At 46.4% G+C, this 25,647-nt stretch overlaps 1 protein-coding gene across 1 annotated transcript in view; it reads left to right on the plus strand.

The window, feature by feature from the left end:
* Positions 1-3,456: 3,456 nt before the first annotated feature.
* The window catches only part of LOC125282101 (ral guanine nucleotide dissociation stimulator-like), a 105,273-nt gene continuing 83,082 nt past the window's right edge, over positions 3,457-25,647 (plus strand). The window contains exon 1 of the mRNA XM_057312842.1: positions 3,457-3,631. The gene's annotated coding sequence lies outside the window, so the exon portion shown is untranslated. The remainder of the gene's footprint in view (positions 3,632-25,647) is intronic.

Below are 25,647 nucleotides of genomic sequence, written 5' to 3' on the forward strand. Positions count from 1 at the left end.
TCGCAGGTGCGCCTGGGGCCCTGCTCTGATCTGCACCAACCTCAGTTGGTTCGCGACACCGAGGAGCTGGCGGGTTGGTTGTGTGTCCTCGAGATCTGCCTGCTGCCGCACGGCCGTCTGCTGGAGGTGGGGGTTTCCTAAAGCGTTGTTTTAAAGCCGGCACAGCGATGTGTTTGTTGAGCCTCGCTGCTGGCTTTGCAATTCGTGTGAGAGCCAGGCTTCGTCCTGGCCCCGGAGAGCTCCGGTGGGGACCGCCGATAGCCTGCCACAGGCTAAATGTCAGCCTCTTGTGAATTCGCAGGACTTCAGAGCTCAAGGGGCCACCCGGGAGCTCACCTAAGTCCTCTGTCCTTCCACAGAGCAGGGGCGCCAGGCTGAGCAGGGCGACGTGACAGAAGAGGCAGCTCTGGGTCCCCAGCTGTGTGGTCTTTCCTGAGAGGCGAGTGAGAAGCCACGTTGACTTTCACCGGGAGCCAGACCGCTGCCTCCCTTTGGGGCTGGCCGAGGTCCCAGCTCTTTTCCTGTCCCTGAGGCATAGGTGGCATTTCCACCCGGCTGAGTCACCAGGGTTTTTTCCAGGTGGAGATGGTAATTACCAACCAAGCAGAGCCCAGAGCTCCTTTGTTGCCCGTGGAGGCGGCTCTGGGCTGCCAATTTAGGCCCAAGGCTCTCTGTGTAGATATGTGTCCTCAAAGCCCGTTTGTGGAATGAGCAGAGAGTCCTGGTCACTCTCCCCGACACACGAGATGAGCTACAAACTACAGGTCCGTATTGGGGGCGGTGACCGCGGCACTCGTGCCCTCCTGCATCAGACCCAGGGCCCCTATCAGATGAGCATCCGTGCAGGAGATGCGCTGTGAACAAGACGCCCGCTCTTTCCTAGGCAGATGCTGCTTATTCCTTGTAACGGCCGCATGATCCCCGTTGTAAACACGAAGGAACTCAATTTTAGGGAGCTTAGGCCACTCTGTTCCTTACCCTAAGGAGTTTACCATGCAGGCAAGTCAAGAAATACAAAACCACAGCCAGAGGGTCAAAGGCAACACGCTGTACATAATCACGGGGAGAAAGGAGTACATAGGGAAACCTTCATTCAGTCGTTCAACAAACACTGGATTTAGCATGAGGTAATCCCCGTTCTTGGCTGGGTTCTGCCCAGAACTCCTGTGTCCCACACACCTCTGGTGCTGATTTGCTGATGCCCTGGGTGAGGCACTTCCTTGCCTCGGTTTCCCCCTTACGGTGACCACGCTGGCTGCCGACACTGTTAACAAGGATGCTGCGGGAAGGAGGAGATGCCAACCTCGGAGTGTGGGTTCCCGAGGGAGGGGGTGCAGGCCTTTCCCCTGTAATTTATTTCCAGCTCCGGTGCTTGTGAACTCCTCCCAATCCTCCTGCTGAAGTGTGTGCAATGTCTGTGGGTTGTCACACGCATTAATTATCTGTTGAAGGTTATAAAGTACCCCTCGCTTTGGCTAGATCACTTTAAAGAAAAGAGCTTTATCAACGTCGCCATTAAATGCAATCGCAGAGAGTGGAGAAGATGGAAAGGAAAATCGCTCAAGCCAAAGAATAAATGACATTTCATAAAACGCAGAACAAGTGGATATGAAGATCAATTGGAACTTAAAGTGACGACATGTCCAATGACATAGTCGCGGATTCTGGGTTGCTTCGGGCAAGAAAGGGGGACGGTACACACGGAGCCAGACAAGAGGCCCTGAGGCAGGGAGCAAAAGGTTTGATCCTGGGCAGTGTCTTAACCCTTCTGTGCCTCCGTTTTCTCATTCATGAAATGGGACAATATTCACACTGAACCGGAAAGTGATAATAAGAGAATACAACTTCATACGCCTGGCATCTACCAGGCGCTCACAAATCACAGCTGTCATCACGGAGAGCCAACGGTGGAGGAAGCGAGAGGTGGGCATGGAATTCGCAGGTGCTCAGAACGCATTTCATTTCGTTGGACTAAAATGAAGCTTTGTTTTAAATGTCCCTGTCTCATTGTTTCCAGACTGTATGTCATCTCACCATGCAGCACATAGACCGTGCAATGCTGGTAAATATAACAGGCTCCCGTGGCGGGGGGGGGGGGGGGGCTGATTTGTGGCGTGTGCCAGTCTCCATGGGGTGCATATTCCCACCGTGGCTGATTTCAAGCTGCCAGCCTGCCCTCACTGAACACAGTCAGGAAGAGACGTCGGCAGCTCGTCATGTCATTTCCGTGGATTTCTGCTGTAAAGATACAACAGACGAGAGCATAGATGATGGCAGTATGTAGTAAAGCCATCAGGAAATGATGAGTTTGGGATATTTATTACCTTTGTTCTTTTAAAGATTTTATTTATTCATTTGAGAGAGAGCGAGAGCAGGGGGAGGGGCAGAGGGAGAGGGAGAAGCAGACTCCCCTCTGAGTGGGGAGACCAATGCAGGGATCCATCCCAGGACCCTCTTGGCTTGTGGTGAGGATCAAAGTGACGCCATAAAGATGAAAGTAGCCCTGCCTCTGGTTTCATTTCCTACCGCAAGGTTGTCATTTTTTTTTTTTAAAGAACACAAATCAGATATTACTTCCTGCTTGAAACCCTCCCCAGGCTGCCTGCGGCCTAAACAACAAAGGCCAGGCTCCTAAGGATGCCTGAAGAAGCCCCTGGACAAGTGCATTTTTGCCCCTTCCACTTGGTGTCCTGGGTCTGCTCAGCTGCCCTTGGCCTGGTGACTCCCAGATCCCCGGGGTCCTCCTCTTCTTTCTGCAGCCCAGGGACCAGCACGCAGGCCCCACATCTGTCTACCTCCAGCCACCTCCCACAGCCTCTTTCAGGCCGTTTTCCAGGATCCAATCTAAGTACAGCCCAGCATTAGCTGTGATGCCACGGAACACATCCCTGAGCCTCACTCTCCTGTGTACAGAGGGGCCCAGGACACCTAACTCCTCGGGGTGGGCAGGAAGCCTGGCGAAGACACGCGCGAGGACTCGGGCCAGGCCCCGGCCCACTGCGGGGCGCGACCCTGCGGGTTCCGGGGCTGGGGCTGCCCTGCAGGGCGGAGGGCTAGGGAGGCCCTGCAAAAGGGCCACGTCCGGGCTGTGGGGGCAGGGCAGCGGGTGGGAGGGCTTCCCCGAGGTCGGTCCAGCCCCGCCGGCGCAGAGTGCCACCAGTGGGACCCCAGGGACCTCAGTTCGGCGGTCCGCCCCTCCCGGCCTCCGCCGAGGCTCCCCCAGACCCGGCCACCACATGCGCGCTCAGTCCCTTGCCGTCCTGAATGAGAGGCGCGACTGTCCGGCGCGGTCTCCGGAGCGGAGCCCCAGGGCTTGCAAGGCAAGCGCGGGCCGCCAAGCGCATGCCCGGTCCTCCCGGCGGGCGGGGGGGGGGGGGCGGAAGCTCGGCGCGGGGACGCGGCCGGGCGCGCGCCGTGGCGGGGAAGCGCTCCTCAGCCGGTCGCCGCGCATGCGCGGCCCGCGCCGACGCAGCACGACCCGAGAGCGCAACCCCGCCGCTGCCGCCGCCGCCGCCGGGCCGGGACCGCTGTGCGCCTGCGGCGTGAGGCGTTGGAGGGAGCGCCGCCAGTCGATTCGCGGCGCCGCCTCGCAGTGGTCTGCCCTCGCCTCCTGGTGTCCCGCGCGGTCCGAGTGAGTGCGGGGAGGAGGCGGGGGCCGGGAAGCGGGCGGGTGGGCCGGCTCCTGGAGCTGCGGGTTGGCAGGGCCGCGGCCCGCGGGCGGAGGGCCGAGCGGGGCCAACCAGCCGGTCCGCGCGGCGGATGCGGCGGAGACGGACCCCTGCCGCGCGCCGCTGGGGAGGCCTACCATGTGGGGAGGCCGGAGAAGTGGGGAGGACGGGGGAGGGGCCCGGGGAGGACGGCGCTGTGGGGAGGATCGGGGCGCGGGCGTGTCGGGAGATGTGGGGCGGACTGGGGGTCTCCGGGAGGACGGAGATGTGGGGAGGTCGGCGGGGGGACAGGAGAGGCCAGGGAAGGGGGACGAGGGGGCGGGTTCTGGGAGAACGGCGATGGGTGGAGACGGACTTGTGGGGAGGTCGGCGTGCTCCGGCAGGCCAGGGGACGAGGGGAGCCCGGGGGCTCGGGTAAACGGGGAGGTTTGGGGGACGTGAGAAGGCCTGGGGGTTTCGTGAAAGATGGGGAGGTTGGTGGATTCGGGGGTCTCGCAGAGACGGAGGGGCTTGAGGCCGGAGCGCACAGGGAGGCCGGGGGCTTGGGGAGGCCAGCCGGCCTCCTTGGGAGCCGGCCGATTGCCTCAAAGACAAAAGGGGGGAGAGAGGAAGGAGGAGGAAGAAGGAAATCCTTGGGGACCTGGAGGTGGGGCGGAGGAATAGCCCGGACCCGATATGGGGACTCACTGGCCCTCAGGCAGGGAAGGGTGGGCCTCGAACCCGGATCAGGGCGGCTCCTTCCCCGCAGCTGGCGCTCAACTTGCTGTGGCCCTGTGGTTTTCGGGGCGAAAGCCCCGGAGACCTCCTTTATTCATTGTGCCTCCAAGTTTACCCCTCTTCCCAACCCAGCCCCCAGCTCTGCTTCTGACTTAGGTGGAAGAAGGACTTGCTGTTTCTTTCTCTCTCGTTTCCTTTCTTTTCTCAGGAGGAGGAGGAGGGGTGTGTGTGTTACTTGGTTTTATTTAATTGCAGGATTTAGCTTAATGCACTAAGGGTAAAAAGAAATTTTTTTTTAGTCATTTCAACAGTGTCTCATTCTTGCATAGTTAGCCTGCAGCTGGGTTTTTGGCAGTGAGACTAAGATAATAGTAATGTAGTAATTATGGGAACTGGTTGAAATACGTTCAGGCTGCAGGCGGTGTAAGGATTTGGGGATCTGTACATAAGACGACCAACGCTGGGATTCTTAGATAGAATGTCAACATTTTCCAGGTTGGAAAAATAGGCCATTACTATTTGAAATGAAATACCAGATCCTCACCCTTAATATTTTATTTGTAAAACTCATAATGGAAGCAGTCTTCTCTTGGAAGTGTGTGAACTCTGGTCAGTTGTCTCATCTCTGAAAACCTGAAAGGTTGAAGTGATGGAAAGATACATCGCAAATTAGCATTCACCTTATTTTTGTTGAGATCCAATGTAGGTAATTTTTTCATGCCATTGTACTTTGGAGATAATTTTTAACATCCTGCAATATTTAAACACATGAAACTTCTGAAGAAAGTTTGCGTTCCGGTGTCTTTATGAGTACGTTGTTTTCTCTTTGTGGCTGTCCTTGGAGGTGAAACACTGAATGAGCCTACCACTTGTGTCTTGAATACATTTGTGTGCTAAATGTTGTCGAAGCAGCAAGATCCCATGTTACACATTCTTTAAGTAATATCTTTCCGGTGATTATCATATACTCCGATTTAATAATGAAAACTGGGGAAAGATGGTTTAAAACCCATTGCTGTCTTTTAAAGGATCCCACAATCAACCTAAGACTTGAGTATATACACTGAATAAAAGGACCTACGCATTGTTCAGAGGTTATGATGCATCAAGAAGCAAGTCCTTGGATAAATAAAGACATTGAATCCAGAACTTAGTGTTTAAGGTTTGGGGCCAAGAGTCCTGGGGCAGAGCCCTACAGGAGAGAGGACTTCAGCCTCTTTTCAGGCCGGCGGTCCGCTGAAGGTGAGTCGTGATTAGGAGTGAAGCTCCATGAGTGCGATGGGGTGGAAGTGTCCGGTGAAACCAGAAGTTAGGAGCCGCAGTGAGGATCATTAGAACATTTCTCAGTAACATCGTTTCTCTAGCACTCCATGCCCATTGTTGGAAATTAGAGAACTTGACATCCCAATTCTTAAAATTGGGTTCTTCAGCAAGTCACATAACTTTTCTCGCTGGGAAGTTTGAGAAATTGTCTAAATAACAATTGTATTGTTAAAGATATCCCCTTAAAAAAATGCTGATTAGTTCCCGCAGGAAAAATCATAGTGTCTTCTGTGTACTGTATATGTTCTATCGTGTAGTAAAGAGTCATTTTGAACATGACTCTTCTTTTTTGGATGTTAGTTTTGAGTTGCTACTTCTCTATCTCTAAAGATTTTATGGAAACCTTTTTTCCTGTATTTTTAAGTGTCTTAATTTTGAGAAAATACTTGTCTCAAGGGTAACACAGGAAAGATGAGAGTCAAAGTCTTAATATGTAAGTCTTTAACTTTTGAAAGTAAACATTTTCAGTTTAGACAGTTTTCAGCTAAAATCTTGTTTTAAATTTCAATATAATTAAAAGTTCTATCATTTGTGAAATGAGGGGGTTTTTTTTGGCTTGTAAACCAGTAAAGTTTAGTTTCTGTAGTAGTTTATTTTGTCTTAAAGCTCGAGCTTAAGAACTTATTTCATTACTGTATCTCCTTCTAAAATCCCTTAAATAATTAGCAAAATATTGCTGTGGGGGTCTTTGGGAATTTTTACTGATGCCTATAGAAATTATTTAAAATGCAAATTCTGAAAACTTGGGCAATGTAAATGACCTTATTTGAGTGAATAGTAGTAAATTCCAGGAAGTTTGTGAGTGCAGTAAGCATTCAAATCTGAAGTCGCATCTCTGTCCTTAGAAGGATCCTCGGTGGAAGAGGATGAGCGCGGTTCCAGCTCCTGTTTGGGTGTACCTATGTTTCAGTGCCTCAGCCAGCTGCCTTAAGTAGTTGTTTTTTTATGTCTCTTCTGAAAACCATGTTTCGTAGTGGATTATTTGAACCGTTGATGGCTTTTTCTCTCTGCTAACATTTGTGCAAGGTTTTTTTTTTCTCTCTTCCATTTCATGACTACCAAAAGGCAACCTAGTGTAGGAGAAATGAAATTGCTGTCTACCACTTTGTGGCGTTAATTTCTAGGAATGGTGCCAAATCTTTCCATTCAGAACTACATAAATGTGTTTCTGATTATAAAGTACCAGAAGAACCCCCTCTCTTCCTGTCTGTAACAGTTGTATTGTTTTTTTTTTTTTTGCTAGGCTCTATCATGGAAATAAAATTCAGATAGGCATATGTAATTCAACTTTCAGGATAGGTGAGATTTTTAGCAAATGCTGTTAATTATGGTCTGATTTGCATAAACACTAATGAAATGGTTTTTAGAGGAAAGTATGAAATAGATGTTTTTGGCTGGGTGGCACTATTGCCACTTTTTAGCAGATGAAAGCCTCCGAGAAGGGAACAAGTAGCATCATCACAGAGTTTACTTATTTGTCAGGACATGAAGGTCTTTCCTTGCAAGCTTTGTATTGAACGAAACGAATTCTGCCTAGATCTTATTGATATACATTGGCATTTACTGTAAACTCATTTTTCAGAACAAGAAAAATGACCAAAGTCATACATGTGAATGTTTTCCACTGATAGGGGAGGAGATGTAATGTTACTGCTACGTGTGGGGTATTGTGTGTTGTTGGTAGGTGTCACTACCTTTTTACCGATGAATTAAATCTGGGAGATGACACGTGCCAGACCTGAAGTGATTGCTTTCATGCTTTTTCTCCTTTATTCCTCCTGAGAACCATTGATTGTGCTATTGCTATCCTCATTTTTGCAGAGGAGACACTGGAAGTTTGGAGTTCGAGGAGCTTGCCGTGGGCTTCTTGGCCCACAAGGGGTAGGTCCTTGTTGGCTGGGCCTGCTGAACTCTCTGTGCAGCTTCTAGGACCAGACAGGACTAGAGAAGCAGTAGTCTCACAGATCTGAACCCAGCCTTCCGAAGGGGGAGTGAGTAGCATGCAGGTGTAAGTACCGTGTCTGGGAGAGTTGAAATAATTATATTTTCTGTTTGAATCTGACGCTTTCATATCATGAAGCTGTGATCTGGCCAACATGGTGTAGGTAAACATTTTAATGAACATACCAAAATTGTTTATTTTAAGTTAATTTAAAATCAGTTAAATATAAATATATAATGCATAGTGCAGTGATTGACGCTTCTTATTTGTTCAAGGTTGTGCTTTAGTAACCTCTACATTGTTACAGAGTTTTTTCATTGGTGACTTTTTTGGGGGGGGTGTCAGTGTTTATGAATATAGTTTTGTGGGAAGCAAGGTGTAATGTGAGGGAAAAGTAAATTGTAAATTTCTCATGCAGGTTTCATCCCCTTGTAGTAAATCCTAGAATTTATAATCTCTAACACATTGCTGCTCTATAAATGTTTCTGAAGTGAATGTGCTCGTTCTCGCCGATTTAGAATTTTCCATCGTGCTTTTAAGACTTGACGTACTCTGTCCTCCTTTATTTAGGGCCAGTGGACCAAAACCAAGGCTCAGAAGAACCTAAAAAGTTGTATCTATGGGCTGTCTGTGCCTAGGATCTCCTTTCTGCCTCCATTTTCTATCTTAAAAGTCCTGCCATCTGGTGCTTTGGATTGTGCTGTGAACGGTAGGTGCTTGTTGGGTCTACTTGTGACCAAAGCACCATGTGTTTGTCTTTGATGGACTGAAGAAAGAGCTGACGTGGTTTTATACATTCCATATTTGTAGTGCATTGTGTGTCTTTTTATAGAATTTAAGCAACACGAGGGCAGAAACTTTGTTTTACACACTATGGCATCCCCAGTGTCTGACACCATATTTATTGAATGAAAGAACCCAGGCTCATTCGTTGTTGGAGAACTGTTCCTGCGTCAGTCAGCAGTCCACTGTTTTTTGTTTGCCTTGGTAAAGAACCTTACTTACAAACCAGGTAGGACTTGATACCAGGGAGAACTTGGATTATCTGTTTCTATCTTTGTCTGCTTTATTTTAGATTACAAATATCATGAAACTTGAGCTGCGGGAAAAAGGCATTTCTCTGTCCCTTTATGGTTTTCAAATGTTTTTTTTCTAGAAATTTTGTAGGAATTGGTCATGTGTTCGTTAGGACTCATTCTATATTCTGAAGACCTAGGAAGTTGGGACTTATAAAAGATCCTTGATGACTGGTCTAGAAGCTCTAATGTATCTTTTACTAATCAGTTGGATTCATCATGTACTTTACAAGGGTTTTACATTATGCCCTGAAACCATTTTTAAAAATGCATCTTCCCAGGGGCGCCTGGGTGGCTCAGTTGTGAAGCATCTGCCTTCGGCTCAGGGCATGATCCCAAGGTCCTGGGATCGAGCCCCACATCGGGCTTCCTGCTCCGCTGGCAGACTGCTTCTTCCTCTCCCACTTCCCCTGCTTGTGTTACCTCTCTCGCTGGCTGTCTCTCTCTGTCAAATAAATAAATAAAATCTTTAAAAAAAAATCCATCTTCCTAACACTGTAATGCCAGTTCCATGACACACCGGCCTTCCGATGATCTGCTTAGAGAGTCTTTTACGTTGTTGTTCAGAGTAAACGTTTTGAGCAACAGGTCCCTTACCTTCACTCAGGCAAGAAAAGTCAGTATTTGGGTAAAAAAAAGAGTTTGTTCTTCCTCAGCAAGTTCCCCTTGGTCTTGCTTATTGCGAAGGGAAACACGTGCGTGCGCACACCACAGTAAACCAGTAAACTGGTTGTTTGCAGTGGTTCTCAAAGTACAACTGCATCACCATCACTTGGCCGGGTTAGAAATGCCTGTGCTCGTGCCCCACCTCTGACCTCCTGAATCAGACTCGGGGGGTGGGGCCTGCAGTCTGTTTGAACATGCTGTCCAGGAGCTTCTGTTGCATGCTAATGTCTGTCAACCACTACTTGAGAGTGTTTTAAGAGAAATGCAAGTCGTAGCAGGCAAAAAATCAGTCGTAAATGGCAGAGGCATGTGTTTGGCTTCTGACCACTTAGATTTGCTAGTGAGATTGCCTTCACTTCAGGACTCTTTTTCAGTATGTTTTTCAGGTTTTCTAGAGTCTTGGGAAGACCTCACAACTAATTTTGTTTAGGGATTTTGAATGTTTTATGCTGAGGTCATTAAATTCTTTTGAATCTTGGTTTGGATTTTAAATAAATGATTTTGCATTGAAATAGCAATTTGTATGGCCCCTGGACTTGTGGTTTTTGGCAGATAGCAGGAAAGTGTGTATATGTGGGTGCTCAAGGCACGTGTTCCCTGGTGGTTTTGTTTTGGTGTTGAGAGATTGGCTTGCTTATACTAGAGTCAGGATGATTTCCAAGTCTTGGGGTGACTACTAAAACAGTATTGTGTGAATTGATTCTATGCCTAGCATTAAAGTCATATCTAAATTTAATATGTATTGTTTTGCCTTTGTCCTTTATTTTTTCCCTAAGATCAGAGCTGGATAAAAGTTAGTGTTCAAAGATGGAATTGGTGATATGCTTACTTTCTGCTATGTCTTATGCAGAGTTGGACGCACCTGAAGGCAAATAGAATATTGTGAGCTTAGGGACAGGGACTCTGTATTATCCTGTACGTATCTGTGGGTCCTTCACAGCTTCCTCCTCCTACTATAGTGGGTTGGCCCTCAGTCATTGGTTTAATGATTGAAGAAGAGTCTGTGCTCCTGCTGAGGGGGCCTTGTGACCTTGAAGTACATGAAGTTGTTACTAAGGTAGAGAAGAGAATTAGGGACAGACGGGTGGACTTAGGTTACCATAATGTGGATGCGAAGTACAAAGGATGTTTCCACGTACCTCTTCTGGCCCCCATCAGACTGAGTCAGTGGTGTAGCCCTGTGATGGAGAAAATAAAAGGAATGAGCTGGTGGGAAAAAGTGATCTGAAACAGTTTCTTTCTCCTTACATTGGTCAAGTGAAGTTAAAGTTCTAGTTTATAGTCAGTTATAGACTGTGACCCCACTAAATGTACATCAGAGCGCCTGGCCTGGAGCACCTCTCAGTGAGGGAGTCTCCTGTTGCTCCCCTCTGTGCTGGGAGGCTCCAGCCGCCCCCCAGTCTTCTCTCTAATGACTGCTTCAGCCCTGCTCTGGTCTTGTGTCAGTCGCCCCGCCCCGCCCCTTCTGGTGGTTTCTGCTGTGTTGCTGCCTTGTGGTTTTAAATAGCCTTTTCCTGGTTACAGTGAGGTTGCACATCTTTTTATACATTTACTGGCCATTCGGATTCACTGTTTTTCGAAGTGCCCATATTTTTCTATTAGGTTATTTTTAAATTGATTTGTAGACTATATATATTCAGAACACACATTCTTTGTTGGTTATGTATTTTGCTGCTGTCTCTTCCCACTTTGTCATATGCAGTTTCACTGACTCAGTGGTTTTTTTGTGTTTTTTTTTTTTTTTTATGAATAGAAGTTAAGTTTAATTAGTGCCATTTGTCAGTCTTTTCCTTTGTAAGCTTTTTGTGTCTTTCCCTGCCCTGAGGTCATGAACTAGTTCCTCATTTATTCTCTAAATGCTTTTATACTTTTGCTTTTAACCTTTAACTTTGTAATTCTCTCAGAATTGGTTTTGGTGCATAATCTGAAGAAGGAATCCAGCTTCATTAACCTGTGGACAGGCTAGTTGTCCGAACACCGTTCATTGAAAAGAGCATCTTTCCCCCAGCGCTCTGCAGTGCCCCTTTTCTTGGAAATGAAAGGTCCGTGTGTATGTGCATCTGTTTTGGACTTTCTTGAATTCCACTGGTACTGCCCAGTTTAAGTTGCTTCAATTATTTTAGTTTTATAACAGGTCTTATTGTGGAACTCTTCCCACTTGGTTCCTTTTTAAGCATACCTTGGCCCTCCTTGACCCTTTGCAGATCTGTATCTGTTTTAGAATCCCTTGCTGACTTGCAAGGAATTTCTTCCTGCTGTTGCTTGGGATGACGTCGAACGTGATCAGTGTGTGGAGAGTCGTTTTTTGGTTTGAGTTATTACAAATAAAGCCTTTGAATAATTTTGCTCAAGTCTTCATGTGACCATCGGCTTTTGTTTTTCCTGGAAATGGTTGGGTCTAGCACTGTAATGGCTGGATCCTGTGGTAGGCCTATGTTGGCTTTTTGAGAAAGTGTCAAACTCTGTCCTGGAATGGCTGAACCATTTCACCTTCCTCCCAGCTTTGTGTGAGAGTTCCAGTCACGCTGGATCGTTGGAGCAACATTTGGTATGGTTAGTCTTTTAGCTTTTCAGCCATTCCGATAGGTGTGTAATGGTTTTTCTTTGTGGTTTTGCCACCTGTGTATCTTTTGGTGTTCAAATCTTTTGCCTATTAAATTTTTTTTCTTATTGGTGGGTTCTTTATATATTCTGGATACAAGTTTTGTCAGATGTGTGCTGTGCTTTTTTCTCATGCTATGGTTTGTTTTTGCATTCTCTCTCTCTCTTTTAAAGATTTTATTTATTTATTCGAGGTAGGGAGAGAGAGCGGGATGGGGGGAGGGGCCGAGGGAGAGGGAGCAGCGGGACTCCCCGCTGAGCAGGGAGCCTGCTGCCTGCTGGACTCAATCCCAGCACCCTGAGATCATGACCTGAGCCCAAGGCAGACACTTAACTGACTGAGTCTCCCAGGTACCCCTGGACTGTGCTTTTTCAGTGTCGTAATTAAGAAGTTGTTGCCTAATCCTAGGTCACAAAGGTTTTCTCCTTTATTTCCCTCCATCCCCCTCTAGAAAAGTTTCAGGTTTACATTTAGGTCCATGATTCATTTTTATTTATGGTGTAGAATATTATTTGTAGGATTCTTAACTTAGTTCTGATTATTTGTAGGAGTCTATTGAGGCATAGAATGAAGATATAGCTCCTTCAGAGAGCTTTTTTTTTTTTTTTTTCTTTTTTGCTTCAACCAGTTTAAAGCAGGTTTAAGGCTTGAGGTATTTTGGACCGCCCAGTGCTGTGATTTTACTGGAGAGGTGATTCACCTCTGGTTTCTTTTATCTTGAGCTCTGTAGCCTTTAGGGCTCTGCTTCTGGAGGGAGTGTTTTTGGTTAAACACCCTAAGGGACCCAGCTTTTGATTCTTACTCCTCTTTCCCTGCATGGTTGTAAAAATGAAAGTTGAAAATTTTCAGAATTGGCAAATGACTGCAGGGCAGAGGTGGTTTCTGTGCTTGTTCATCTCTTTGGGTTCCTGATTTCACTTTAATTTTGGCCTGTTCTTTCCTTATTGTCTTGTCAGTTTCTGGTTGATTTTAAGATTTTAAAGTATTCTGTCCATCTTTTTTAGTCTTTTTCAGGGGAATGATTGGGCCAGATAACATAGCCTGTAGTTAAGGATACAGGGAAAAGTGTGTTTTATTTCACTGCAGTGTTTGGAGTCTAGACTTGGATCTGTGTCTCCTGTAGTCATTGCTAGCCATGTGTGGCTATTTAAATTAAAATTAAATAAAATGAAAAGTTCTGTTTGACAGTGACACTAGCCCCAGTTTGGGTGCTCAGTATGCAGGTGTGGCTAGTGGCTACCACCTCGGACAGTGCAGAGATGGGACATTTTCATCGTCATGGAGCGTTCTCTTACACAGTGCTGGCCGGACTCTTGACTTTTTCCGAAGTCTGCCTAGAGCAGGCACAGCTAGACAGAGGATTGAGCCTCTTTGACAGGCGTATCATGGAGCCTGTCTCTAAGGTGGTGTGGGTTCTCAGACCGGTATAGGTGGGATCATGGGAGGCTGTGGTGCACTGAGTAGAAAACCACTAAGTACTGATATTTAATTTAGAAATATCTGCCTAGTGTTTCCTTAGGGTGTCTGTTTCTTTCTTTTTTCTTTAATTTACAAAAAGTAGCAGTAATTTGAAAATTATCAAAATTAAATAGCGAGTCAAAAATTAAATTTTACCCTTAGCTAAAGTCTCAGGTATTAGTAATCAAAGATGTCTAGGTATCGTAGTTTGTGTAGAGAAGCAGGTCTTTTTAGTAGAAAGACCATCTTAACTAGGAAACAGGAGGTTGAGGTACAAATCCTGGTGCGTTGCCTTTAGTCACGTGACTTCTGATACTGTCTATATAAACTCTAGTATCTGTGATCTTTGAAGCTCTGCGTGCAGTTACTATGTGGGATGGTGTACACATGTAAAGTGCCAGGACAGTTGACCCCTGAACAGTGCGGGCCGCCGGACCCTTCCCCATAGTTGAGAATTGGCAGTTAGCACATATTTTGTATGTGTATCATATACTGTATTATAAAAAGGTGAGTTAGAGAAAAGAGGATGTTGAGAAAATTATGAGAAACTACATTTACTATGCGGCATGTATCAAAAAAAATCTGTGTATACGTGGACCCAGTTGTTCAGGAGTCAACAGTATTAAATACCTGTCTTGTGCCTGGTGTAGTGTCAGCCCCCAGGGGCACAGACAGGAGGGGAGTGAGGCAGTCAGCGTGCAGTGTGATGCCTGCAGTGATAGTGCCAGAGCAGAGTGCTCTGAGGACCTGGAGGGCATGTCCCCGTCACGGTCACGCTCAGAGGTCAGCAAACTTTCTCTGTTAAAGGTTAGATAGTAAACATTTCAGGCTTTGTAGGCCACATAGGGCCTGTCACATAGCTGCCTTTTTTTTTTTTAAACAACCTTGAAAGGGTAAAAACCTTGATTAGCCCAGAACCATACAGAAACTGGCTGTGGACCAGATGCCGTGACCTCTGCAGGTCTGGCTGTCTGCAGGGATCTGTAGAAAGAGAGTGGAAGGTGGGAAGCAGGCAGGGCCTCGTGGAGGACATGCCCGCTCTAACGGTGCAGAGGTGGGAGAGGCTGGGGTCTGTGAGACTGGATGTTTTTACTAGTGTTTAGGAGTACAGAAAGGGTTGGGTCGAGAAGGAGGTAGGGTTGATACTATTGACAAGATCAGAGCAGCGTGTGGTTGATTCTGACGGGAGCAGATTCCTATGGCAAGCGGGTGGCTAACTAGTACAAGGGTCGGTCAAGGAGGTGTTGCAGTCATGCGCTTCAGAAGGGAGAGGAGCCAAGCCTTTGTCATTAAGGGAATGGCTGCCTGGTGTCTGTCGCCCAGCTAGTAAAGTGATGGGCAAAGTTCAGATGGTCCAATCTAACAGCCTGTGTCCTTTTAATTCTACAATTACGTTGTACACACAAGTGAAGAAGGCCTTAATTAAGGGCGTGACTGAGGAACTGGAGAGAGGGTGATTTGAAGCCTGTTTCTCAGCCAGTCTCCAGGCTCTGACCTGGGAAATGAAGAGCCAGGGCTGAGAGAGGGGGTGTCCAGAGCAATTCCAGGATGGCTCCCAGATTTCTCCCTTGGTGAAAAGTCCATGAAGATCTTTTTGTTTTTAAGTGCTTACTGATCAGACTGTTTGTTGCTTAAGGAGGAAATGCTCTCTCCTAGGTCCATGAACCCCAGAAACGGTACGCAGAATTGTGTGTATGCACATGAGCTGTTTTCCTGGGGTAGGATGCTTGGGCTTTCGTCCCATTATCAAAAGTGAGCCCAGCCCAAGGCGGGGGCACTCCTTGTTATTGGACTGTGGATGTCTGACACTCTGCCCGGGTGTGAGGCTGTAAGGGAAAGCTAAGCATCCAAATCACAGGACTGTTACTGTAAGTGTCATACATCCCAGACCGCTACATAAAACACAGGCACATGAAGCTGTCACCTGAGCCCAACTGTACCAACCGAGGTCTACCAGCCAGCAGTGCAGATGTCTCCCCTGGCCTCCGAGAGACAAAACAAGGCCCGGTTTTTGTACATAGAAGGCCAGCCAGGAAAGTTTGGGACTCTCGTTGGCATGGATGTTTCAACATGCTGTTGTACATGAGATGAAGCTAAAGTTTATAAACTATTAGGAATATCTTAACAGTCCCATGGCTCTGAGAGATGGACCAGTGTCACTTTTAGTTGGCTGTGTTCGTTCCAAAAAGGAGTGTAGTTTTTCTGTCCGCTCAGAAGTGCGTTGATAGTTAATAGTTGTAAGACAGTACCTAACTCGTCCTGTTACAGTTAGCTCTTCCGTGAACAGATGCAGGAGGAACTGGGCAGCTGGTGGTTTATGTTCGCACCAGGCAGATGAATGTGGTGTCCTGGAGTCTAAACTGGATTGGTTCGTGTTTGACATTAGCGTTATATGTAATTTAGGAATTACAGACTCTGGATTATAGCAGTCCGTGCAGAGATTTGCTGTTTTTGGTGATATATGGCTGCCCTATAGAAGTTGAGGCTTAGAGGGGAGCGTTTGGAAATGGGTTTATGTCTGAGAAAGTTTCCCTTTTCCTGTTGACAGGACTGTGACCTCCATTAAGGGCCAAGTGTCATGAATGGCAAAGATCTAAGAAATGATGGAATTCAGTGATGGTGTAGACGTTAGAAGTGAAAAACCCTAGGCTGTTTAAAATATCACCCTTAAGATTTCAGGCTGGGGATAATTGTGATTCCAGTGTAGGTAAAAAGTTTGGCGTCTCCTTGGCTGTGTCATGGCAAAAAAAAGCTTTGCTTTCTGCTTTGGGAAAAATACATTAGTTGTGTCCTAAGGAATTGACTTGATAAAAGAGGTAGCAGGAGTAACTTAGTTTAAATGCAAGTTGTCTACATATGAATTAATTTTTGTCGGGTGACGGTTGATGATTTGGTTGGTGAAGAGTTGATGTTTGATTTTCGTCTTTGAGTCTGCCCTTTCAACTATTTCATTGGAAATTCTAAACTTTTCCACTGGGTGTTTGCCTCCTTTATTTTTATTGTTTTAGGTAGTCTAGGATTTTAGAGGTTGATCTAAATTTAGGGATCAACTGGTCCGGGGCTCCCACTTTAGAGATGAAGAAATAACTGGGTAAGGCTCCTTGGGTAAATGGCTCCTTGATACTGACAGAGGAGAACTCTCAAGATTCTCTCAGCTGTCTTGACCTTTAGCTCACGGGTGATCTTTTTAGTAGATGAGAAGGGTATGAAGACAGCTTCTAAAACTCAGGTTTCCTATTAACTGTCAGGAGATTGAAAAAAATGGATGTAATTGAAAAATGGGTGAGAAATGGACACCGTTGAATCCGTTGTTCACACTGTATCCAAGTAACTTGTGGTTTGCATTCAGTCATTTATTTCTACATTGTCTTGGATATTTGAGGAATGACAAAACAAATCTCACACGTGTATATAGTCTAAGTTTTAGAAGACTAATAATGCCAGTTGTTCTCACTTCTCTACCAGATTCAGAGCATTGTCCTGAGTCACTCTTGACTCTTGAGCATCTTGTCCTGATGGGGATTCATTAAAAAGAAGACAGTCCTGGGGTGCCTAGCTGGCCCAGTGGGTGGAGCATGTGGTTCTTAATCTTGGGGTTGTGAGTTTAAGCCCCACGTTGTGTGTAGAGATTATATAAGTGAGTAAGTAAGTAAGTAAATTAAAAAAAAAAAAAAAAGACGGTCACTGCCTCAGGAAGCTTTTGGGTACATCAGTGGTCCTGAAAGTAGTGTATGTAAGAATCACCAAGGAGAGTATATGAGAGATGCAGGCAGGGGGGCCTGGTGCCTTAGTCAGTTAAGCGTCCTACTCTTGTTTTGGGCTTAGGTCATGATCTCAGGGTCATAAGATCCAGCCCTGTGTCAGGCTCTGTGCTCAGTGTGGAGTCTCCTTTCCTGCCCCACCGCCTCGTGATCTGGCTTTTTCTTTCTCAAAAAAAAATTTTTTTTTAATGCAAATGCCTGGTATTATCCCATAGAGATGTTGGATGATCATTGCTGATGTGGAAGCCTGTCACCTGCATTTTATTTATTTTTTATTTTATTTTATTTTATTTTATTTGTTTTTTAAAGATTTTATTTATTTATTCGACAGAGACAGAGACAGCCAGTGAGAGAGGGAACACAAGCAGGGGGAGTGGGAGAGGAAGTAGCAGACTCCCAGCGGAGGAGCCTGATGTGGGGCTTGATCCCATAATGCCGGGATCACGCCCTGAGCAGAAGGCAGACGCTTAACCGCTGTGCCACCCAGGCGCCCCTGTCACCTGCATTTTAAACTAGCATCTCCTCGTGCTGAAAGAACACTGCTGTAGTGTTGCTGTAAGGACGTTGTAAATCATCAGGACCTAGAGTTTGGGAGGCCCCCAAGACTACCTGCAGGTTCCGTGGTTCACTAGAAGGACTTAGAGAACTGCGAGAAGCCATTATCCTCATGGTTATGGTTTATTACAGGGCAAGGATGCGGACAGAAGTCAGTGAAGGAAAGGCACACCGGGCGAAGTCCAGGGAAGACCAAGCATGAGCTTTTAGTTGTCCTTTCGCAGTGCAGGTGTGCTGACTTCTCCCAGCACCGATGCTGCCAACCAGGGAAGCTCACCTGAGCCTTGGTGTCCAGGATATGTATTGGGGGTTGTCCCATAGGCACTGCCTACATGGCTGAGTTTAGTCTCCAATCCCTCTGGAGATCAAACTGGTGTCGTGTGTGGCCCAAGGCTCCACCAGAAATCAAATTGTTAGCATGGACTGTCTGGTGTGGCCGAAGGCCCCCAGCTAAACAAAGACCGCCTTATCAGGCAGGGGATTCCAAAGGCTCAGAGGTGACTTCCCAGGAGCTGGGCAATGGCCAAATCTTCCCTGGGGCAAGCTTAATCCTTTCCTGCATACAGCCTAGAAAGTAAATTGTTATTCCTGTCATTACTAGGGAGTTCAAGAAATTACTGCTTTTGGGGCGCCTGGGTAGCGCAGTCCTTAAGCATCTGCCTCCGGCTCAGGGTGTGATCCCGGCGTTCCGGGATCGAGTCCCACATCGGGCTCCTCCGCTGGGAGCCTGCTTCTTCCTCTCCCACTCGCCTGCTGTGTTCTCTCTGTCACATAAATAAATAAAATCTTCCAAAAAAAAAGAAAAGAAATTACTGCTTGTAGGTAGAAGATACATTGCAACCACATGTAGTGTAATTTGCCACAAAACTAAAATACCAGAATTTCTGCACCCAAGTGAAGATGTCTCCAGAAGTGTGTCATACTTGACACCTGTCGTAATGTTTTCATCAAGAATTTGAGTAAAGAACAGGAGTTAATGCTGGGAGACCGTTCATTTTTAGAATCAGGATTTGAAAATACTTCGACAGGTTGTAATGAAGTGCTAAAATCAACAAGGTAAAATTTATAAGGAATAAAGGTAAAATGACAGACTTGAGTTAAAAAGAAAAAAACAGCTGAGAAGTTAAAGATATGTGGTATGTGCCTTAGCTGTACCTGTGGTCAGAAGATCTGGGGAAGATGACTGAAACGGATCGGCAGGCTTCTTTGTGAAGGGGCAGATGGTAGATATTTTAGGTTTTGCAGACTAAGAGGCAAAATGAAGGATATTATGTAAGTACTTACATAACAGGAGAGAACACTAATATCTATAAAATTTTTATTGACAGAATTTCAAATAATAGTTGAGTATGTATATATATTTTAATACAGGTCTAATAAGAATGGAATTTTTTTTCGGGGGAGGGTTGGATAACATGTTTTGTAATTGGAGCTCACAGGTAGTGTTCCGTATCATCACAACCAATGACAAATGTTCAGTCTCGGGGCTGATCGTCACGGAAGGTTACAGATGTCATCTCTGACAGTGTCTGCATACTCGTAGGTGCTCTTGCACACTGATACCAGTTCGGGAGCATATCATTTCAGTTTAGTGTATTCATCGTTTGGCAGACATCGATAGAATTCCACTAGATTCTTTTTGATGTTTGCCTTTCCGCACGTCATTACAGCGCAGATTCCTCTCTCCGATGGATGGTCTGATGGAAGTGCCTCAGTTGCTCGGTGAAGTGGGTTTGAGATACGTGAATTTTCATTGTACTTGCATTGAGGTTTGAGAAATGCCGCTGGAACTGTAGTTTGAGCTCAAAACACATCTGCTACACGTTTGTGTGGGGACATAAATCCACTTCTCTCTTTAACTTTTAATTTTTTTCATTTTTAATTAGCCGCTATGCCCAGCGTGGGGCGTGAACTCCACCCTGAGGTCAGGAGTTGCACGCTCCTCCGAGTGAGTCAGCAGGCGCTGCTCTAACTTGTGGCGGCGGGGGAGCCGTGTGGCCGCGTCGGACGTTGCTTGTGAGTAAGATGCTTGCAGCCACTGAAATGCCTTCACTGCCCGAAGTCCCTCATATGAGCGCTGCTGTGCCTTGTCAATTTAGGCTGAGCTCATGAAGAAATGTTAACATGTAGGAGCAAAAGCTAATTTCCGAAGCAATTGAGTGTTTGGTAATAGTGATGAGTAAAGGGGGGGGTCTTTTTCAAGTAGATTTCAGTCTTGGCTCTGCGGTTGAAAAGTCACAACAGAGCCTTGCACAAACCATTGAACTGCAGTGTGGTAGGACAAGTCAGGCTATTTCATGAGGTTGCCGTTGGTACTACTGGCTCAGTAACACATGATGGGTTCGAATACTTTCCAGAAAGCTCCTGCTCATGAATGATAGACTGAATAACCATAGTTTAAATGCTTTAAGCAACTTATATTTTCATCATTGTAAATTTTCCAGCTAACCCTTTTTCTGCTCTGCAGATATTTTTACTGTCATCAGTTATAATGTGTCTTAGCAGATTCTACTCCAGGTTGTATTAAATCAGGGTTTTCTTAATATCTTTAAAAGTGTTCTCACCAGCAGTTCCACACTGACTGCCCTCAGAGGCCCCTTCTTCAGTCCCATTGACCCCTTGAACAAACAGCCTAGCAGTGTGGGGAACACCTGTTGGCTCAGTCCTTCGCCTCGTTCCTTCACTGACTCTCTGTTGTCATCCATGTAAGATGAGGGACCATTTAGGGTTTGGAGCAGAGAAGCGATGCCGTCTGATCTAGGCTTGGAATCGGTCTGCCGTGGTGAGCGTGTATGCTAGGGTGGCAGGGCTGGGAGCGGGGAGGCCTGTTCCGGAGTGCTGTAGTCATTTCGGTGAGGGATGGTGGCTCCGGTCACGATGGTGTTGGTGAGCATGATGGCGAGGGGACAGCGTCTGGGCCTCTTTTGTGGGAAGAACCAACATTACTTGCTGACAAGACTGGATGGGGAATGTGGGAGGAAGACAGGCGGCAGGGATGACGTCCGTTGTTTCTCGCCTCAGCAGCTGGAAGGCGGACGTTGTCGTGAACGGAGAAGGCTGTGTGTAGGAAGGTTTGTGGAGGGGGCGGGCCAGTCAGCACCTGGGCTTGGAGGTGTCGGACGTTTCACTGAGTTCTCTTCGGTGATGCTCCACTTCCCCAAGGAGCCTACAAGCAGGCCCGGCAGAGAGTACACCTGCCAGGGTTTGGTCAGGAAAACCCGGGCCATTCTCGACAATTAGTCGTACGGGGAATTAGAATCCATCCCTACCTCTGGGAGGGCTGGCAGAGTTGAAGAGAATGATGTTTCTCTTCATTTTGCCCACGTTGCCTCTTATTAGCGTTCACTGCCCGCCGCCCTGAGCTGTAGCAGGAAGGGGTTTTGGGAGAAGTAGCTCTGCCGTCTCGGTGATGCGCAGGAGCAGGCCGCGGTGGGGCTGCGGTGCAGAGTGAACAGCGGTCAGTCCAGCGCAAGGCCAGGCAGTCGGGCTGAGCCGGAGGGACAAGTTTTAGCTTTGTTAGCATAGAAGCAGCATTTGAATGAGCTTGCCTGGGAGGTAAGCATAGCTGAGAGGAGAAAGGACAGAGCCCTGGGCGACTCTGGAAGGAGGGAGCCATCGGTGGGGTAAGAAGAAAATCACGAGAACATGAGTGGGAGATCAGCTCTTGTCAGTTGTCGAAAGGACGAGCCCTGGGCTCTAATGATTGGATTGAGCAGTGCAGAGGTCGTTGGTAGTCTTAGAGGGAGAAGTTCGTGGAGTGGTGGGGGCCAGAGCCAGTGGGTTTAAGAGAGAAAAGGAAAAGAAGAATTTGCGATATCGAGTATGTTGTGTGTATGCTTGTTTGTGGAATTATTTGTACAGTAGTTGTTTTAAAGTCCCTCTGGGCTGATTGTCATATTTGTTCCCTTCTTGATATTGGCTTGTGTTGATTTTCTCCTCCCACGGGAATTGACGCTTTTCTGGTTCTTCCTATGCTGAATAAGTTTGGGGTGTGCCCTCCCCATTTAGGATATCATGCAAGGAGACTTTCCATTGTATTGAAATCTGCTGATTTTGGTCGTGGTTTAAATCCAGTCTTGCTTCCTAATCCCCCCGCTGCAGTTTACTTTTCAGAGTGGTCAGAGAGCTTCTGCAGTTACTCTTTCCAGCCTTCCTAGTTGCTCTTTCTAGGAGAGGCAGGAGGGAATGTGCTTCGTCTTCCTTACCTAGATCTGGGACCCTTCGCTTTGCAAACTGCTTCCATTTGTCCAGGTAGTGATCTCCAGTTCCACCGAGGCCAGTGATGCCCGCACGACTGTGTCTCTTGATCACTTACCACTCCCAGGCCTTGCAGGAGATTTCCTGCTAAGTACTGCACGCATTTGGTTCATGGGTCCTTCCTTTGGTGCCTCTCTCAGGTAGACAGAATGACCCTTAGGTATACCTTAGTAGCCCATTCGTTCATTTGTGTACCATTGAAGCGTTGTCTTGTCTTGAATATGTTAACTGTGCCTATTAATTAATTTGAGTAGAATAGTGTTTCTTTCGTATTTTTAATGAGCCTTTGCGCAGTGGAATTTTCTATGGATATTATTTACAGTGTAGAACAGAATGGTGGTTAAGAGGATGGGTGTTGGATAGGTCTTGCTTTGAACCTCAGATTCGATTCTTATTCCTTGCATGTTGACCAGGTTCCTTAAGCTCTAAATCTGTTTTCTTATCTGTTAAGTGGAGATTATCATAACTCTTTGACAAATGTGACAGAACATAGTTCTTAGTACATGGCTAGTTAGAGAAGAATCAGCCTGAGGTTCAGCAAATACAGTTCCCAGTGATGTAGTTATTTCTGTTGTGGGGATTTAAAAGCTAATCTTATTCCCTGATGAGTTTGACCAGCGTATCTAAGAAGTGCAAGCAGTTGGTATTCACCGTGTACTCTGCATGTAGAACGGGCGATTTATTGTTGTTGTTGTTGTTCCTAATACCGGTTTTTCAGCAATTAGTAATATTGCCTCTTCATTTCCCTAATGTATTCACATCATCAGTAGCTTACTACCGGTTGGACCGCAGACCCTGTACCATGCGCTGGCACACAGATGAATGGGATGCAGTGACCTATGACCTATGAGCTGCTCCACTGTCTAGTATTAGAATGTGTTTGACTAGAAAATTATTTTGAAGCGTAAAGAAGCTTTTGTTTGCCCAGATAACTTTCATAATCATGTTTGCATTCTTTATACATTTTTGGTTTTTCAGAAAGTTTCTTCTGACCTGTGTTCTTCAGTACAGGTTACTACGGCTTGCCTGAGTGCAGAAACCTTTGGTACACTGAGCTTAGAGGAAGGGACACCTGTGTGAAGTGGTTATATATTTTGGACATTAGAGACCTTCACAGATAATTTAAATGGTTAGAATGTTGTGCATTGAGAAACAGTGGTTTGGGGCTTTATTTGGCAGTTAGCATCAAGCGGACCATTTCCTGCCAGGGGCTCAGCCTGCATGGTTAATTCAAGCCAGAGATCTTCTAATATGGCAGTGTGTCATGTTGACTGTTACTCAGCTTCAGAAAGAATCTTTCTGTCATGTTTGCTTTGGAAAGCCCAAATCATGTCCATTGTTTTAACAGTAATAATATCTGGGTAACTTGGGAAGCCAGAATAGCATCGTGATTCTAAGGTAAGCTGGTGTTTGAGTGCCTGATTTCTCTCTCCCTTGTCTGCTGTGTGACCTTGGAAAATGTCTTAAGTTTTTTTGGACTTTGTTTTCTCACATGCAAAATGGAACAAGAGTAGTAATCAGTTAGGGCTGTGAGGATTCCAGAGCTGGTGCTTGTAAAGCACTTGGGAGAGACTGCTATGACATCACACCCTCCGCAGATGGCAGGTTGTCACTGTTGTCCGGGTGAGTGAGAGGCGGGTGTCAGGGACTGTCCAGGTTGGACTGTGCACTGAAACGAGACGATTAGAAGCAAAGTGATCGTGTGGAGTTCGTTACCTGTTCAGGAAGCATAGATTCAGAGTGTGTTGTGACTGGTGGGAAATTCTCATTTGCATGTTAGGGGGAAGAGAGTTCAGAGTAGCCTGAGGACCCCGTGTACGTATAAATGTCCCCACTTATGCCAGAAATGTAGAGAGTGTCCATCTTACAAATACCTTCAAGGAGCTGGCAATTTATTTCATTGTATAATGAGCCAAGTTTAATTTTTCTTTGTCTGGAGCAAAAGAATTTAAGCATTTTAATTATAGGATTGGGGAAATACCTAGTTTTCTGCCCTAGTTGAACTAGTTCAAATTGTTATGCTTGTACTTTAGTAGTTCCATGCTGGACGTGGCCCTAAGCTGCCCGCTGTTCAAATGGCAGACATCCAGCAGGTCCAGTGTTGATAAATGCGGTGTTGCTATCTGCTTGAATTCTCCTTAAAATAGAAACTAGAGTGAGGAGCAATTATAAGGCCCTCAAAGCCAGTGTATACGCTCATTTATTCATCATTAGGTCATTCACACATCAAGATGTGTTCTGATCGTGTGTTTTAGGTGTTCGGTCCAGTGCGTGCTGTTGGTTATAGAGTGGCGAACAGAAACCAGACGTGGGGAGTAACTGGGCTGTCTTGTGTTTGCGGTTAGTAAGGAGAATAAAGCCAGTTCCAGCGGACTCGCGAGATTTCCCTGAATGACATTTTCAGGTTTATACTCCTAACAGACAAGAGGCAATAAACAAACAAACAAACAACGACAGTAGAAAAAGAGGGCTTTTAAAGAGCAAATGTTACCTGCTGCAGGCACTGGGGCTTTTTGACCTTCACTTTGGTTTTATTTAATAGTGCTTTAAATATTTGTCTGGGATGGCGGTGCTGAGGCTGCGGAACTTAGGCTGTCGTTGTCCCCAGAATCTTGCTGTTTGGGTGGAGGAAGACACTGACAGGCCAGATTTAACATCCGCTCTAGTTTGTTGCACAGGAAGCTCCACCACCGCAGAGTCCTGCGTCTCTCTCGTCTATTGCCTTGTGTCCTGGGGCCTGGGGCCGTGCATGGCATTTGTCAGCCACTCCACAGATACTGGTGTCATGTGAAGGCGTGCTGAGGGGGACAGGAGAGAGGTGTCTCACCTGGGGGAAGGGCACGGCTCCTACCGCACATGCGTCCAGGTCATCCCGGGGAAGAAGGTCCAGGTGGAGGAGGTGTCGAGGAGGGCACAGGTTGTTCTGTACACTGAAAATGGCTTAATGTTGCTGCTTTGTAGGATTCACGGGAGATAGCATGACAGTCAGACTGGGCTTGATCATTCAGGGACCGACAGGTCATATCAAGGAGTTGGGATTTCCTCTTCTTCAAAAGGAGTAATTCTAAAGTACTAGAAACCAGGTGTCCTGATACCCAAGCCGGCACTCTTTTCATATTACACAATGCGTACAATGTCAAGCAAGTGTCATCAGGTCTTGGGTTCCATATCCATTAGTGATAGCCGGACTATTAAAGTTCTGTAAGCCCCTGGTGAACTTTTCATCTTTTGGGGAGAGTGAGGATATAGGAGAAATATTTGTTTTCTCAGGTGTGAAAAAAAGTTGAAACTCTTTAAAGGCAAGCAAGGTCCATATGTCTTTGAATTCTAGTTCTCCGGAAGGATAGCAGGTATGTGTAGTAGATACTCAGTACCCGAATAAATGCAAAAAAATACAAAAAACCCTTTGCTTTTGTGTATACTCTTGTAGCAGGCGTTGTACTGGACTCTGCAGGGTGATAACTGGATGAGAAATGATCCTCTCCAAAAGGTCTTTGCAGCCGAGGGAGGGAAACAGAGAAGTCAGTCAGTGATGATGGTACAGTGGGTAAGTCCTGTGATAGAGGTGCGCCCAGGGCATTATGACAGGTACTCATCTTTCTTCAGTCCCCCACATTCTTTT

The sequence above is a fragment of the Ursus arctos genome, unplaced genomic scaffold (genome assembly GCF_023065955.2).
Source record: "Ursus arctos isolate Adak ecotype North America unplaced genomic scaffold, UrsArc2.0 scaffold_16, whole genome shotgun sequence".
In the NCBI taxonomy this organism is placed as follows: domain Eukaryota; kingdom Metazoa; phylum Chordata; class Mammalia; order Carnivora; family Ursidae; genus Ursus; species Ursus arctos.